Genomic DNA, 14,936 nt, shown 5'->3' with positions numbered 1-14,936 from the left:
GGGTCTATATAAATTTTAGGATTCATTTTTTTTCTATTTCTATGAAGAATGTCTTGGTATTTTGATAGGGATTGCATTGAATCTGTAGATTGCTTTGGGTAGTTTGGACATTTTAACAATACTGATTCTTTGAATCCATGAACATGGAATATCTTTCCCTTTTTTGTATCCTTTTCAATTTCTTGCATCAATATTTTATGGTTTTCATTGTAGAGCTCTTTCATTTCTTTGGTTAATTCCTGGATATTTTATTGTATCTGTAGCTATTGTGAATGGGAATACTTTTTAAATTTCATTTTTAGGTTGTTTGCTGTTGGCGTATAGACATGCTAATGATTTTTGTATGTTGATTTTGTATCCTGCAACATTACTGAATTTGTTTATCAGTTCTAATAGTTTTTAGCTGGTGTTTTTAGTTTTTCCAAATGTAAGATCATATCATCTGCAAACAAGGATAATTTAACTCCTTCCTTTCCAATATGGATGCCCTTTCTTTCTTTCTCTCTGATTGTTCCAGCTAGGACTTCCAGTACTTCATTGAATAACAGTGGTGAAATTGAACACTCTTGTCATGTTTCAGATCTTAGAGGAAAAGCTTTCAGTATTTTTCCCATTCAGTATGATGCTAGCTCTGGGTCTGTCATATATGGCTTTATTATGTTGAGATATGTTTCTTCTATACCCATTTTTTGGGGGGAGTTTATCATGAAGGAATGTTAAGAGCATTTATCAAATGCTCTTTCAGCATCAGTTGAAATGATCGTATGTTTTTTGCCCTTCATTCTGTTGATATGACTTATCACATTAATTAATTTGCATATGTTGAACCATTCTTGCATCCTTGGGATAAATCTCACTTGGTCATAATGAATGATATTTTAATTTGTTTTTGTGTTCAATTTGTTAGTATTTTGGTGAGGATTTTTGCATCAATATTCATCACTGATAATAGCCTGTCCCTTTTTAAAAAAATATGTCCTTGTCTTTGTGGGGTTTTTTTGTTTTTTGGTGTTGTTTTGTTTTGTTTTGAGACAGGGTCTCACTCTGATGCCCAGGCTGGAGGGTGGTTGCATGATCACAGCTCATTGCAGCCTTGATTTCCCAGGCTCAAGTGATACTCCCACCTCAGCCTCCTGAGTAGCTGGGACTATAGGCATGAACCATCATGCTTGGCTTATTTTTGTATTTTTTGTAAAGATGGGGTTTCACCATGTTTCCCAGGCTGGTATCTTTGTGTTTTTGATATGTTTTGACATGTTTTGGTATCAATGTAATGCTGGCCTTGTAGAATGAGTTTGGAAATAATTCCTTTTCCTTTCCTTTTCAGAATAGTTTGAGTAGGATAGTATTCGTTTTTCTACCAAGTATTTGGTAGAATTTAGCAATATAGCCATTGAATCCCAGGGTTTTTCTTGGTGGGAGATTTTTCATTACAGCTTTAATTTCATTACTTGCTATTGGTCTGTTCAGGTTTTGGATTTCTTCACGGTTCATTCTTGGTAGGTTATATGTGTCTAGGAATTTTTTCGTTTCTTCTAGATTTTCCAATTTATTGGCATATAGCTGTTCATAGTAACCATTAATGATCCTTTGAATTTCTGCAGGATTGGCTGAAATGTCTCCTTTTTCATCTCTGATTTTGTTTATTTGGGTCTTCTCTCTTTTTTTTTTCATTTATGTGGCTAAAGGTTTGTCAATTTTGTTTATATTTTCAAAAAATTGGCTTTTTATTTTGATATTTTGTATTGTTTTCTTTATTTCATTTATTTCTGCTCTGATCTTTATTATTTCTTTTCTTCTACTAATTTTGGGTTTGGTTTGTTCTTGCTTTTCTAATTCTTTAAGATGAATCCTTAGGTTGTTTATTTGAAGTTTTTCTTCTTTTTTAATGTAGGCACTTATTGCTGTAAACTTTCCTTTTAGTACTGCTTTAGCTGTATCCCATAGGTTTTGGTATGTTGTGTTTCCATTATCATTTGTTTCAAGGAAGTTTTAAATTTTCTTTTAATTTCTTCATTGACTCAGGAGCATATTTTTAAATTTTCTTGTTTTTTGTATGGTTTCTAAAAATTCCTCTTGTTACTGATTTCTAGTTTTATTGTATTGTGGTCAGAGAAGATGGTCCATGTTATTTCATTTTTTTGAATGTTTTAAGACTTGTTTTGTGGCCTAACATAATCTATCCTTGAGAACAATCCATGTGTTGAGGAGAAGAATGTGTATTCTGCAGCCATTGGATGAAATGTTCTGTAAATATCTATTAGGTTCATTTGGTCTATAGTGGAGATTAAGTCTGATCTTTCTTTGTTGATTTTCTGTCTGGAATATCTGTTCAATGATGAAAGTGGGGGGTTGAAGTCTCCAGCTCTTACTGTATTGGATTCTATCTCTTTAGTTCTAATAATATTTGCTTTATATATCTGGGTGCTCTAATGTTGGTGCAGATATATTTCAATTGTTACATACTCTTGCTGAATTGACCCCTATATCATTATATAATGACTTCTTTGTCTCTTCTTAGAGTTTTTGTCTTGAAATCTATTTTGTCTACTCTTTTTTGATTTTCATTGGCATGGAATATCTTTTTCCATCCCTTTCTTTTCATTCTATGTGTGTCTTTTTAAGTGAAGTGTGTTTCTTGTAAAGCAACAGATCATGAGATCTTGTGTTTTCATCCATTCTGCCACTCCATGTCTTTTTATTAGAGGGTTTAGTTCATGTATATTCAGTGTTATTATTGATGAGTAAGGACTAACTCCCACCATTTTGTCATTTGTTTTCTGGTTGCTTTTTCCACCTTTCCTTCCTGCCTGTCTTCCTTTCAACCAAGATAATTTTCTCTGGTGGTATGATTTAATTTGTTGCTTTTTATTTTTTATGTATCTGTTGTGTGTTTTTTGATTTGAGGTTACTGTGCAGCTTGCAAATACTATCTTATAACCCACGATTTTAAGCTGATAACAACACTGTTTGTTTAAACAAACAAGCAAAGAGAATAATAAAGACCAATAGTCTACTCCTTAATTTCATCTGCCAACTTTTAAACTTTTTGTTGTTTCTGTTTATATCTCATTGTACCATCTATGTCATGAAAGCTTGTTGTAGTTTTTTTTTATTGGTTCATCTTTTTAGTATTTCTACTTAAGATTGGAGTAGTTAAGTCTACACTTAACAGTGTTACAATATTCTGTGTTTTTCTGTGGTGTTACTATAATATTACCAGTAAGTTTTGTACCTTCAGATGATTTCTTCTTGCTCATTACTGTTCTTTTCTTTCTGATTGAAGTACTCTCTTCAGCATTTCTTGTAGTACAGGTCTAATGTTAATGAAATCCCTCAGCTTTTGTTTGTCTGGAAAAGTATTTCTCTTTCATACTTGAAGGACATTTTTGCCAGATATACTATTCTAGGGTAAGAGTTTTTTTATATAAGCACTTCAAATGTGTTATGCCACTTTCTCCTGGCCTGTACAGTTTCCACCGAAAAGTCTGCTGCCAGACTTATTGGCACTCCGTTGTATGACACTTGTTTCTTTTCTCTTGCTGCTTTTTGAGTCTTTCCTTCATTTTTGATCTTTGGGAGTTTGATTATTAAATGCCTTGAGATGTTCTTCTTTGGGTTAAATCTGATTGGTGTTATATAATCTTATATTTGGTTATCAATAACTTTCTGTGGGTTTTGGAAGTTCTGTGTTATTCCTTTGGATAAACTTTCTATCCCTATCTCTTTCTCTAGCTCCTTTTTAAGGCAAATAACTCTTAGATTTGTCCCTTTGAGGCTAATTTCTAGATCTTCTAGGCATACTTTATATTTTTTTATTCTTTTGTCTCCTCTGACTGTATATTTTCAAGTAGCCTGTCTTCAAGCTCACTAATGCTTTCTTCTGTTTTCATTTATTCTGGTGGTGAAAGACTGATGCATTCTTCACCATGTCAATTCCATTTTTGAACTCCAGAATTTCTGCTAGATTCTTTTTAATTATTTCAATTTCTTTGTTAAACTTATCTGACAGAATTCTAAATTCCTTTTCTGTGTTATCTTGAATTTCTTTGCATTCCCCCAAACAGCTATTTTGAATTATCTGTCTGAAAGGTCATATATCTCTGCTTCTCCAGGATTGTTCCCTGTTCCCTTATTTAGTTCATTTGGTGAGGTCATGTTTCCCTGGAAGGTCTTGATGCTTGTGGATGTTCGTTGGCGTTTGGGCATTGAAGAGTCAGATATCTATGGTAGTCTCTGCACTCTTTCCAGGCATTTAAAAGGACTTGGGTGTTGAGATCTAAGACATATCTACATTAGGGGGCATCTCAAGCCCAGTAACACTATGGTTCTTCCAGACTCATAGAGGTACTGCCTTGATAATCTTGGATAATATTTGGAATAATTCTTTGGATTACCAGGCAGATTCTTGTTTCTTTCCTTACTTTCTTCCAAGCAAATGGAGTCTGTCTCTCTGTGATGAGCTGTCTGGAGCTGGGGGTGGGGTGACACAAGCACCCCTGTGGCCACCACCACTGGGACTGTGTTGGGACAGACCTGAAGCTGGCACAGCACTGAGTCTCACCCAAGGCCAGCTGTAACCAGTACCTGGCTACTGCCTATGTTCACTCAAAGCCCTAGGGCTCTGCAATCAGCAGGTGGTAAAGCCAGCCATATTGGTGTCCTTCTCTTCAGGGCAGCAAGTTCCCCTAGACCCCATTCTTTTCCAGAGATGCCATCCATGAACCAGGGACTAGAGTCAAAAATCTTAGTAATCTACCTGGTGCTCTATTCTACCGCAGCTGAGCTAGTGAACAAATTATGTGACACAGTTATTTCTACTCTTTCCTCACCTTTCCACAGGCAGAGGAACCTCACTCATGGCCATCACCTCCACAGGCCCAAGGGGAGTGCTGCCGGGCTACCACTGAGGTTCACTAAGGCCCAAGGGCTCTTCAGTCAGCTTATGCTGAATGCTGCCAGGTCTGGGACTCACTCTTTGGGGAAATGGTCTACCTTCTGGCCCAGGGAAGGTCCAGAAATTCCATCCAAGAGCCAAGGCCTCTAATTAGGGGCCCCAAGAGCCCACTTGTTACTCTACCCCACTGTTGCTGAGCTGGTACCTAAGGTGCAAGATCAAGTCCTCTTTACTTTTCCCTCAGCTTTTTTCAAGCAAAAGGAGTCTCTCACCATAGCCACCATAGCTGGGACTGTGCTGGGTCACAGCTAAAGCCAGCATATCTCTGAGTCTTACCCAACGCCATGGCAAGGTCTCTTTAATCAGCAGGTGATGATTCCTCCCAGGATAGGTCCTTCTTTTCAAGGCAATGGATTCCCTTCTGGCCTAAGGTATGTCTAGAAATATTGTCTGGGAACTAGGGCCTGTAATGGGGGCCTAATGACCCTGACTAGTGCCCTATCCTACTGCGGCTGAGTTGGTATCCAAGTTGCAAGACAAATTCCTCTTTACTCTTTCCTCTCCTCTCCTCAAGCTCCTTTGCAGCTGAGGGCTGTGCTGCCTGGTGTTGTGGGAGGGGTAGTGCAAGCACTCCTGTAGTTGCCCTGGCTGGTGTCTCAGTAGGTCACATGTCCCTCATGTCCACTGGCTACACGCCCAGCTCAGCACTAAGATTTGTGCAGGAGTTGCCGTCCTTATTGCCTAAACTGCCTTTCAAGTTTATTTAGGGCCCCAGAGCATTTTAGGCCATAATGATGAGACTTGCTGGAACTCAAGTTCTGACTGTTGGGATGGGCCATTCCCCTCTGGCTAGGGCTAGTCTCAGTGCTCCCTCAATGGGCAGGCATCATGTGAGTTCAGCCCAGTTTTGCTTTCTGTTGTGACAGGGCAGCTTTGAGTTCAATGCATCTCACAATCACTGCACTGTCTCTCTCTCAAGTGCACAGATTCTCTCTCTGCACCTGCAGCCATTGCCAGAGGATAGGGGGTGGGGCGTCATCAGCAATTCAAGACTGTCTTTCTTACCCTCTTCAGTGCCTCTGTCAGCAATATGAAGTAAAAACCAGGCACTGTGAGTGCTCACCTGATTTTTCATTCTTAGGAAGGTGCTTTACTTTATATTATTTATTACATGACTGCCTTGCCTGAAGGAAGATGCTTTTTATGTGTAGTTATTAAATTTGGTGTTCCTCTCTGGGGACAATCAGTGGAGACTTCTATTCACCGATATTGCTCTGCCCTCTCTCTCTGATTTTTTCTGTTTTTTAAAAAATGGGGTTTCACTCTGTTGCCCATGCTCAAGTGCTGTGGCATTATCACAGCTCGCTGCAGCCTCAACCTCCTGAGCTCAAGCACACCTCAGCCTCCCAAGTAGCAGGGACAACAGGCTTGCACCACCATGCCTGGCTAGTTTTTTAAATGTTTGACATTTTTTGTACAGATGGGGTCTCATGTTGGCCAGGCTGGTCCCAAACTCCTGGGCTCAAGCAATCTTTCCACCTCAGCTTCCCAAAGTGCTGATATTACAGGCATGAGCCACTGCACCTGGCCAGGGTTTTGTAAATATGAGGATCATTTTTTCATTTGAGAAGACTCCCTCCTTTCTCATGGTAGTATTTGCACTTTAAGTATCCCGGAAGAGAAAGTACAAAATGCCAATAACAACATAGATAATTCTTTAAAATAAACATATTTTAATCACACAACATAAACCTACATATATTTGAAATATGTGTGAGATTATTCTTTTTCCCCCCAGAAATGGGGTTTTGCTATGTTGCTCAGGCTGGTCTCAAACTCCTAGCCTCAAGCAATCCTCCCACCTCAGCTTCCCTAGTAGCTGGGATTACAGGCATGCCCCACTACATCTGGCAGATTATTCTTTATTCCAGGTAGAAACGAAGTTTAGAACAAACCTTGGTATGAAATTTCTGCCATTTCTGTGGACATATCTAAACTTCTTTTATTATTTATTTATTATTTATTTATTTAATTTTTGAGAGATAGTCTAGCTCTGTTGCCCAGGCTACAATGTAGTGGCATGATCTTGGCTCACTGCAACCTCCGCTTCCTGGGTTCAAGCGATTCTCCTGCCTTAGCCTCCAAAATAGCTGGGATTACAGACGTGCACCAACACACCCAGCTAATTTTTATATTTTTAGTAGAGACGGGGTTTCACCATGTTGGCCAGGCTAGTCTCGAATTTCTGACCTCAGGTGATCCACCTGCCTTGGTCTCCCAAAGTGCTGGGATTACAGGCGTGAGCCACTGCACCCGGCCTAATGATACACTTAAAAGAAGTTCTGATATAGCTATAGAGGTGGTAGGACTTTTATTCTAAGGTTTTTTCTAAACAAAATAAAGCTAACCTGCAAATACAGTTTTAAAGATAATTAACACATATTGAAAGTAAATAACTATGTTTCTAAGGATCAGCTAGACACTGTTCGGGAGAAAAAGGGGTGATTTCTGCCCTCCAGGGTTGGTGTCAAGGTTGAGTTGACAAGACTAACACACATGACCTGAAAACTATTGGCTGAATGCAATATTGGTTCAGGCTGTAGGTAACTAGAGAAGGGAGCACAGCGTGGGATGAGGCAAGTTGTGATATTAGATCTTCACTTTCTACTGATGTAGACTTCATGCCAACTTGGCCAAGATGACCAAGTGAACTCAGCAAAGCTGAGAGAAATTGGGCTCCAGCTGTCATGATTCCCATCTATGCCAGAATAATAAATGTTAGATAAGTCCTTCGTTAAGAAGTAACCAAAGACTCTTTTTCCTTTGGGGCAAATCTAAATGATTGCAATTTAGAAAACACATACTTTTTTTTCTGACAGAAGATAACACTAGTTTTAATTTTCAAATTTCCTCCCATGTTTCATGTGAAGGAGTTAAGGTCATGCTGACCCAAAATATGCTGCTTTGGCATGTTAATTATTTTGAGCTGAAGGCACTTGAGAAAGAGCAGACTCAGGAAGGGCTCTCTGACCTCCCCTTTTCTACTTAAGAACAGGCCATAAAATTTCCCATGAGAAAGGTGCCCTCCTTATACCAGAAAGACAAGAAATCCTCATCATCAGAGACTGGGAATCAACATTGAAATGGATCCATACAAATAAACTTAATAAATAATCCTTATATCCTACTAGTTTTACCCCCATTCATATATCTCCCAGTCATTTCCCCACAATTTATTACCTCCAGTCCAAACCCGTTTATCTTGTTATTTCTTCATAAATGTATAATTTCTTTGTCAAAAATGTTTAAAAAGATTTCTGCTCTGGTGAATTCTTTAGAGCTTCATTTTCTTGTGAAAGCCCATGTACGTGTAAAAATTTAATAAAACTTGTCACTTTTCTCCTGTTTATCTGTCTTATGTCTGTTTAATTCTTAGTCCCATCCAGAGAACCTGAGAAGGTAGAGGATAATGTGTTCCCTCCCCAACAGATGTAACATGTTATTTTATGTTATTAAATATACAATTAAGACCATTGTAATTCAATATAGAAAGGTAGAAAAGAAAGGAAAGAAGGAAAAACTAGAACCTAAATGCTTACCTGCAAGGATACGAGTAAATAAAATGCAACGAATGCATACAATAGAATGTTATGCAACAGTTTGAGATAGAAATACATGTGCTATATTGACAAAGACCTCCAATACATATTAATTGAAAATAGCAAGCTGCTAGTTAACACAGGGCATATAAATTCATCGATATTAAAAGACACACACAGACAGACACACATACACACACCTCACAAAACAAAAGTATATATTTCTATATGTACCTAGTATTCATTTATTTACAAAATCACCTAGAAGAAACTCTTAAAGACATGCCCCCAAATGGCAACAATCTCTGGGAAGTATGGCATTGGGAGGCAGGATGCAAATATACATCTCTATTATTTAAAGACTTCCCATCCTTTGAGCTGGAGCTGCAAGGTAAAAATAATAACAAATAAATAACAAAAAAGATTTCCCAATAGATATTCATGTATTTCCCTGTTTTTCTTAGGGTCAAAATCAAAGAGGGCTGGGTACAGTGGCTCATGCCACTAATCCCAGCATTTTGGGAGGCCAAGGTGGGCAGATCACTTGAGCTCAGGAGTTCAAGACCAGCCTGGGCAACACTGATGGTGGCGGTGGCCTGCCTGGAGTAGCCGCTGTGAGGACACCAGCTGCAGTGAGGGAGGTACAGCCAGGGCTGCATGCACCACGGAACCGGAACCGGCGGGGCCGGGAACAGGTGATCCCAGCAAGAGCCCCATGCCCTACTGAGTTGGTTGGGCGGGAGCCCATGCTCCCTGGTGCAGCTGCAGCCGCCCAGCCATGGCTCTGAACCCAGGCATGCCTGTACTCTAAGGGCCCTGGGAAGCCCTGCAGGCTCTCACTCCCTGTCCTCTTCCCGCTGTCAGCATCCGCCCCCATGGCAGAGCAAAGCTGCGGACGTATCCTGTTAACTGAACCCAGGTGCTGTTGTGACCCGGCCGGGTGTGCACAAACTTGGGGCAGCACTGACACACCACCCCCCTACCACCGCCACCTCAGCCCCCTCCAGAAACTGCTTCTGAGGCTGAAACTTTGGGTGCCAACGAGTACGGGAGGGAGACCTGGGGGCCTGAGGGCGGCTTGGGGCGGGCCTGCGGACGCCCCTTGCGCAGACAGCCTGGGTGCCATGGATAGCATGTTGTTGGTGGTGGGAGATAGACAGGTTCCTCCGTGGGAAGGGGCGGGTCCCCTGAAGCCTGGGGGCTGGGCTGCCAGTTCTGGAAAAAGTCTCCCACCCACAGTGAGAACTTCCTTGATACCTTTTGGCAAATCAAGTGGTGCTTTTTCCAGGCATGCCCATGGACCAATCAGCACGCACTTCCTCCATTCTGAGCCTATAAAATCCCTGGAGTCAGCCAGACTGAGGACACTCAGGACGACCGGCCTCTGAATAGGAGCTACCTACTTCTGGTCTCCTCTCTGCTGAGAGCTGTACTGCTGCTCAATAAAGCTCCTCTCCACTTTGCTCACCCTCCAGCTGTCTGCATAACTTCATTTTTCCTGGAAGCAGGACAAGAACCCAGGACCCGCTGAATGGCGGGAGCAAAAGGAGCTGTAACACTTTCCTAGCTGGCTCTCGAGCTGTGGCAGGAGCTAAAGGGGCTGTTAACACTATAGCCCTTCTGCCCTCCATGGACACCAGGCAGCTGTCCCATGTGACAGGAAGCAGTGGTGGGGTGGGGCCAGCCCAGGAGCCCCGGGCTGAAGCAGGGCAGTGGGACTGAAAGAGCCGCAACACAAACGGGCTGAAACATGCTCCCCACCTTCCCCCCACACACACCCCACCCCCGTCACCCCACCTCACCGTACTGGGACGACGAGGAGAGAAGAGAGGGCTCTCCTTCTGGGAGCCCAGACCTCGGGGCTCCCTGAGTCAGAGTTCGACATGCTGTAATACTCTCTTTGGGATTCTGTGGTTCCTGGCATCTCTGAGCTTTCGGGCGCCACCTGTTCCCCTCATCCAGACAATGGTGCCTGCAGTGGAAGCCCATTGCAATACATCCGGTCCAGCCACATCCCTGCACGCAGCCAGTGCTTGTGTTGATGCCTGGAGCTTCCTGCCCTGCCACAGCAGCCAGCCTGCCTGGCTATGCACAGTGGCCAGACCCCACGCTCGCTCGCTGACCCAACCCACACCCCTTGCCACTCCATGCCTGGCTCGCTCTTGGCATGCATGGGATCCAGGCTGGTAGCACCAGCCAAGATCAGCCTGCCAGGCCAAGTGGGTGAGCCCAGTGAGCACAAGCAAAACTCAAGCATAAGTGCCACCAGCCACAGAAGCTTCTGGCTGGTGAAGCCACACCCTAAGGATCCTGAGACAACATGGCAAAACCCAGTCTCTACCAAAAATACAAAAATTAGCCAAATGTCGCCTGTATTCCCAGCTACTCAGGAGGCTGAGGCAGGAGGATTGCTCAAGCCAGGAGTGGAGGCTGCAGTAAGCCATGTTCACACCACCATACTCAAGCCTGACAGACCCTTCTCCAAAAAAAAAAAAAAAAAAAAGAATCAAGGATCTTCACAATCTGTATTCCCTACCCCCTACTTCTCTGATCTCATTTTCCCTTTTACTGATTGATTTTATTTTCCCTTTTACCGATTCCCTACCCATACTTCTCTGATCTCATTTTTCTTTTTACTAATTGTAATCTCCTTGCTAAACCTCAAATATATATGCGTTGATGCACCTTAGGGCTTTTGAAAAGGCAGCTCCCTTTGCGAAGAATGCTCTGCCTCTGTTTACCTATATTGCTCATTAATTCACTTCCTTCAAGTTTTTCAAGTGGTAACTTCTCTGTGAGGCCTACCCTGACTTAATTATTATTCCCCCTACTAGCATTCCCGGTCTGCCTCATCTTATTCTTGTTTATAGCATTACTCACCTTCTAACATATTATATAATTTGTTACTTACTATGTTTGTTTTTCTCCTTTCACTAGAATGTAAGCTCTATGAGGGCATGGATTTTTACTTCTTTTGTTCATCAATGTATCCTTAGTTCTTAGAATTGTGCCCAGTATACCAGTCAGTGCTTGATAACATGTGCTAACTTCCAAATCTTCACAAGAATATATTCATGTGTTTTGCATGTTTTTAAAAATCAAAGACTATGAATCAAATATAATCACCAAATATACAAACAAAAAGTTAGAATAAAATGTTTGAGGAGCTCGTGGGTTCTGTGGAACAAAGTTTGAAGACCTCTGGCTTAAAGCAAAATCAGACAGAGCTCACATTGATTTAGGCACACCACTTGCAATGCAAACTATTTTACCCTGGAACATCTACTTTTTCAAAACACTGGGAATAAACCAACCATTCCTAGGAGGCTCTGTGAAATCCCCAGGGATTGCTTTTTGTTTTGTTTTTGTTTGAGACCGGGTCTTGCTCTGTTCACCAGGCTGTAGTGCAGTGGTGCAATCGTAATTCACTGCAGCCTTGAACTCCTGAGCTCAAGCAATCCTTCCACCTCAGCCCCTTGGGTAGCTAGGACTATGGGCACATGTCACCATACCCAGCTAATTTTTTAAAAAAAATTTGTAGAGATGGAGTTTCCCAGGTTGGTCTTGAACACCTGGCCTCAAGCAATCCTCCTGCATCAGCCTCCCAAAGCACTGGGATTACTGCTGTGAGCCACCACACCCAGCCTCTCATCTATTTCTCTCTCTCTCTTTTGTAGAGGCAGAGTCTCCCAGTGTTGATCAGGCTGGTCTCAAACTCCTGGGCTCAAGCGATCCTCCCACCTATCTCTTTATTTATTACCAAGATTCATAATTATTATTTACAAGCTCCTCAGCACTTGTAGTTTTGACTTCTTGTTTTGCCAATTATATTATAAATTTCTCAGAGTTACTGGCCAGATCTTATGCTTCTATAGTCCAATAGTGTGATTCTGTTCACATAGTAATTATTTAATCAAGGCTTTGTAATCAGCATTGTAAACCAAGTGAGAATGTAAATGAGCCTATAAACATTACCCCAAATCACACAGAACTTTGAACTTTGAAATACTAAATCTGTTTCAATGATTTTTTTCTGAATTTTAAAAGCAAAGCACCAGAACAGAACATTGGCAACTGACAAGTTTTCCTTGTTAACTCTTGAGATTTGTGTACTGAAAGGTGGTACAAACATCTAAGGAAGCTCAAATCAAAGCTAATATTTTTACTAGACAGAACAACCCCACCTGTTATTACCTGGCATATGCATGTGGCTGTTCATAAATGTTTGGGGTCTGAGAATCTAGGTATAAGAAAGTTAATGATCGGTACCTAGATCAGCTTGACAGAGAATAAAGACTTCCAAGAGCACAGCGCTGCCTGGTTGGTTGGTTCGTTTTCAAAAGGTTGAAGATCTACACAACAAATACAGCAAACTTTATGTATTTACATAATGAAGCACTTGTATGTTTGTATATACCTTTTGTGGCAGAGGAGACCAAGGAAAATGGCATAAAGTAAGGAGAGGGTTTTTTGTTTGTTTGTTTGTTTGTTTGTTTGTTTGTTTTTTGAGACGGAGTCTTGCTCTGTCACCAGGCTGGAGTGCAGTGGCACGATCTTGGCTCACTGCAACCTCCGCCTCCTGGGTTCAAGCGATTCTCCTGCCTCAGCCTCCCGAGTAGCTGGGACTACAGGCATGTGCCACCATGCCCAGCTAATTTTTGTATTTTTAGTAAAGACGGAGTTTCAACATTTTGGCTGGGATGCTCTCGATCTCTTGACCTCGTGATCTGCCCGTCTGGGCCTCCCAAAGTGCTGGGATTACAGGCTTGAGCCACCGAGCCCAGCCCAGGAGAGATTTTTAAACAGTAAAAATTATGAACAATCATTGTGCCCCACTATTAGAGAATGTGACATAAACTGGCATACAATATCATAATCATAAATATTAACAAGGATTTGACACATAGCATACATATAAGGTTATCTTAGGTGAAGAAAATCAGAACTTAGGCCAGGCGCGGTGGCTCACGCCTGTAATCCCAGCACTTTGGGAGGCTGAGGCAGGCGGATCACAAGGTCAGGAGATCGAGATCATCATGGCTAACACGGTGAAACCCCGTCCCTACTAAAAATATAAAAAGTTAGCCGGGCGTGGTGGCAGGCGCCTGTGGTCCCAGCTACTTGGGAGGCTGAGGCAGGAGAATGGCGTGAACCCGGGAGGCGGAGCTTGCAGTGAGCCGAGATCGCACCACTGCACTCCAGCCTGGGTGACAAAGCGAGACTCCATCTCAAAAAAAAAAAAAAGAAAACAAAGAAAATCATAACTTAATATGAACACATTCGCTGATTTTGAAATGTAAGAAAAAATATGCATGAACTGGCAGCTATCGGAAATTAACTCGAGAGAAAGAAAATAGGGTGCTTTTTTTTTTTTTTTTTTTTGAGACAGAGTTTCACTCTTGTTGCCCAGGCTGGAGTGCAATGGCACAATCTCAGCTCACTGCAACCTCTGCCCCCCGAGTTCAAGCGATTCTCCTGCCTCAGCCTCTGAAGTAGCTGGGATTACAGGCATGCACCACCACACCCTGCTAATTTTGTATTTTTAATAGAGACAGGGTTTCTCCATGTTGGTCAGGCTGGTCTCAAACTCCTGACCTCAGGTGATCCGCCTGCCTCGGCCTCCCAAAGTGCTAAGATTACAGACACGTGCCACCGCGCCCAGCCAGGGTGCTTTTTTTTTTTTAAGACAGGGTCTTACTGTGTTGCCCAGGTTGGCCTCCAACTCCTGGGCTCAAGGGATCCTCCTGCAAAAGCCTCTGAGTGGCTGGGACAGCAGGCACATGCCAGCACGCCTGGCTCAGAAATAGTGTTTTCTTTTGTTGTTTTTTTTTGTTTTCAAGATAGTGTCTTACTCTGTGCCCCAGGCTGGAGTGCAGTGGCGTGATCTATGCTCACTGCAAACTCTGCCTCCTGGTTCAAGCGATTCTCCTGCCTCAGCCTCCTGAGTAGCTGAGTAGCTGAGCAAGCATGCACCACCATGCTCAGCTAATTTTTGTGTCTTTAGTAGAGATGGGTTTCACAGTGTTGGCCAGGCTGGTCTCGAACTCCTGACCTCAAGTGATCGGCCTGCCTCGGCCTCCCAAAATGCTGGGATTACAGGTGTGAGCCACCTCACCTGGCCAGAAATACGGTTTTGATAGTTATTGCTGTTTCTTCCTCTATCGGTTTAACTAAATTTCATCACTGTCAGTATTTTTTGAGTGAGAAAGAAGCAAAAGAATATTAGAAGAAATTCAATCAGTCAGGGAAAGAGATAGTTTAAAAAAGGAAAACGGTAGAATGATACTAAGAGGAAAAAAGCACATAAGAGAAGAGGGAAAAGCATAGAAACATTTGCTAAAAAAGCAAAACGTAGAGAGACAGGAACCAGTGGCAGAAAGAGGTATATGTTACTGTGTAGGTAGTATATTAACTCGAATGAATCACAAATGCCTCACAAC

The sequence above is a fragment of the Hylobates moloch genome, unplaced genomic scaffold, assembly GCF_009828535.3.
Source record: "Hylobates moloch isolate HMO894 unplaced genomic scaffold, HMol_V3 SCAFFOLD_2, whole genome shotgun sequence".
NCBI lineage: Eukaryota > Metazoa > Chordata > Mammalia > Primates > Hylobatidae > Hylobates > Hylobates moloch.
Note: the sequence above shows the minus strand (reverse complement) of the source record.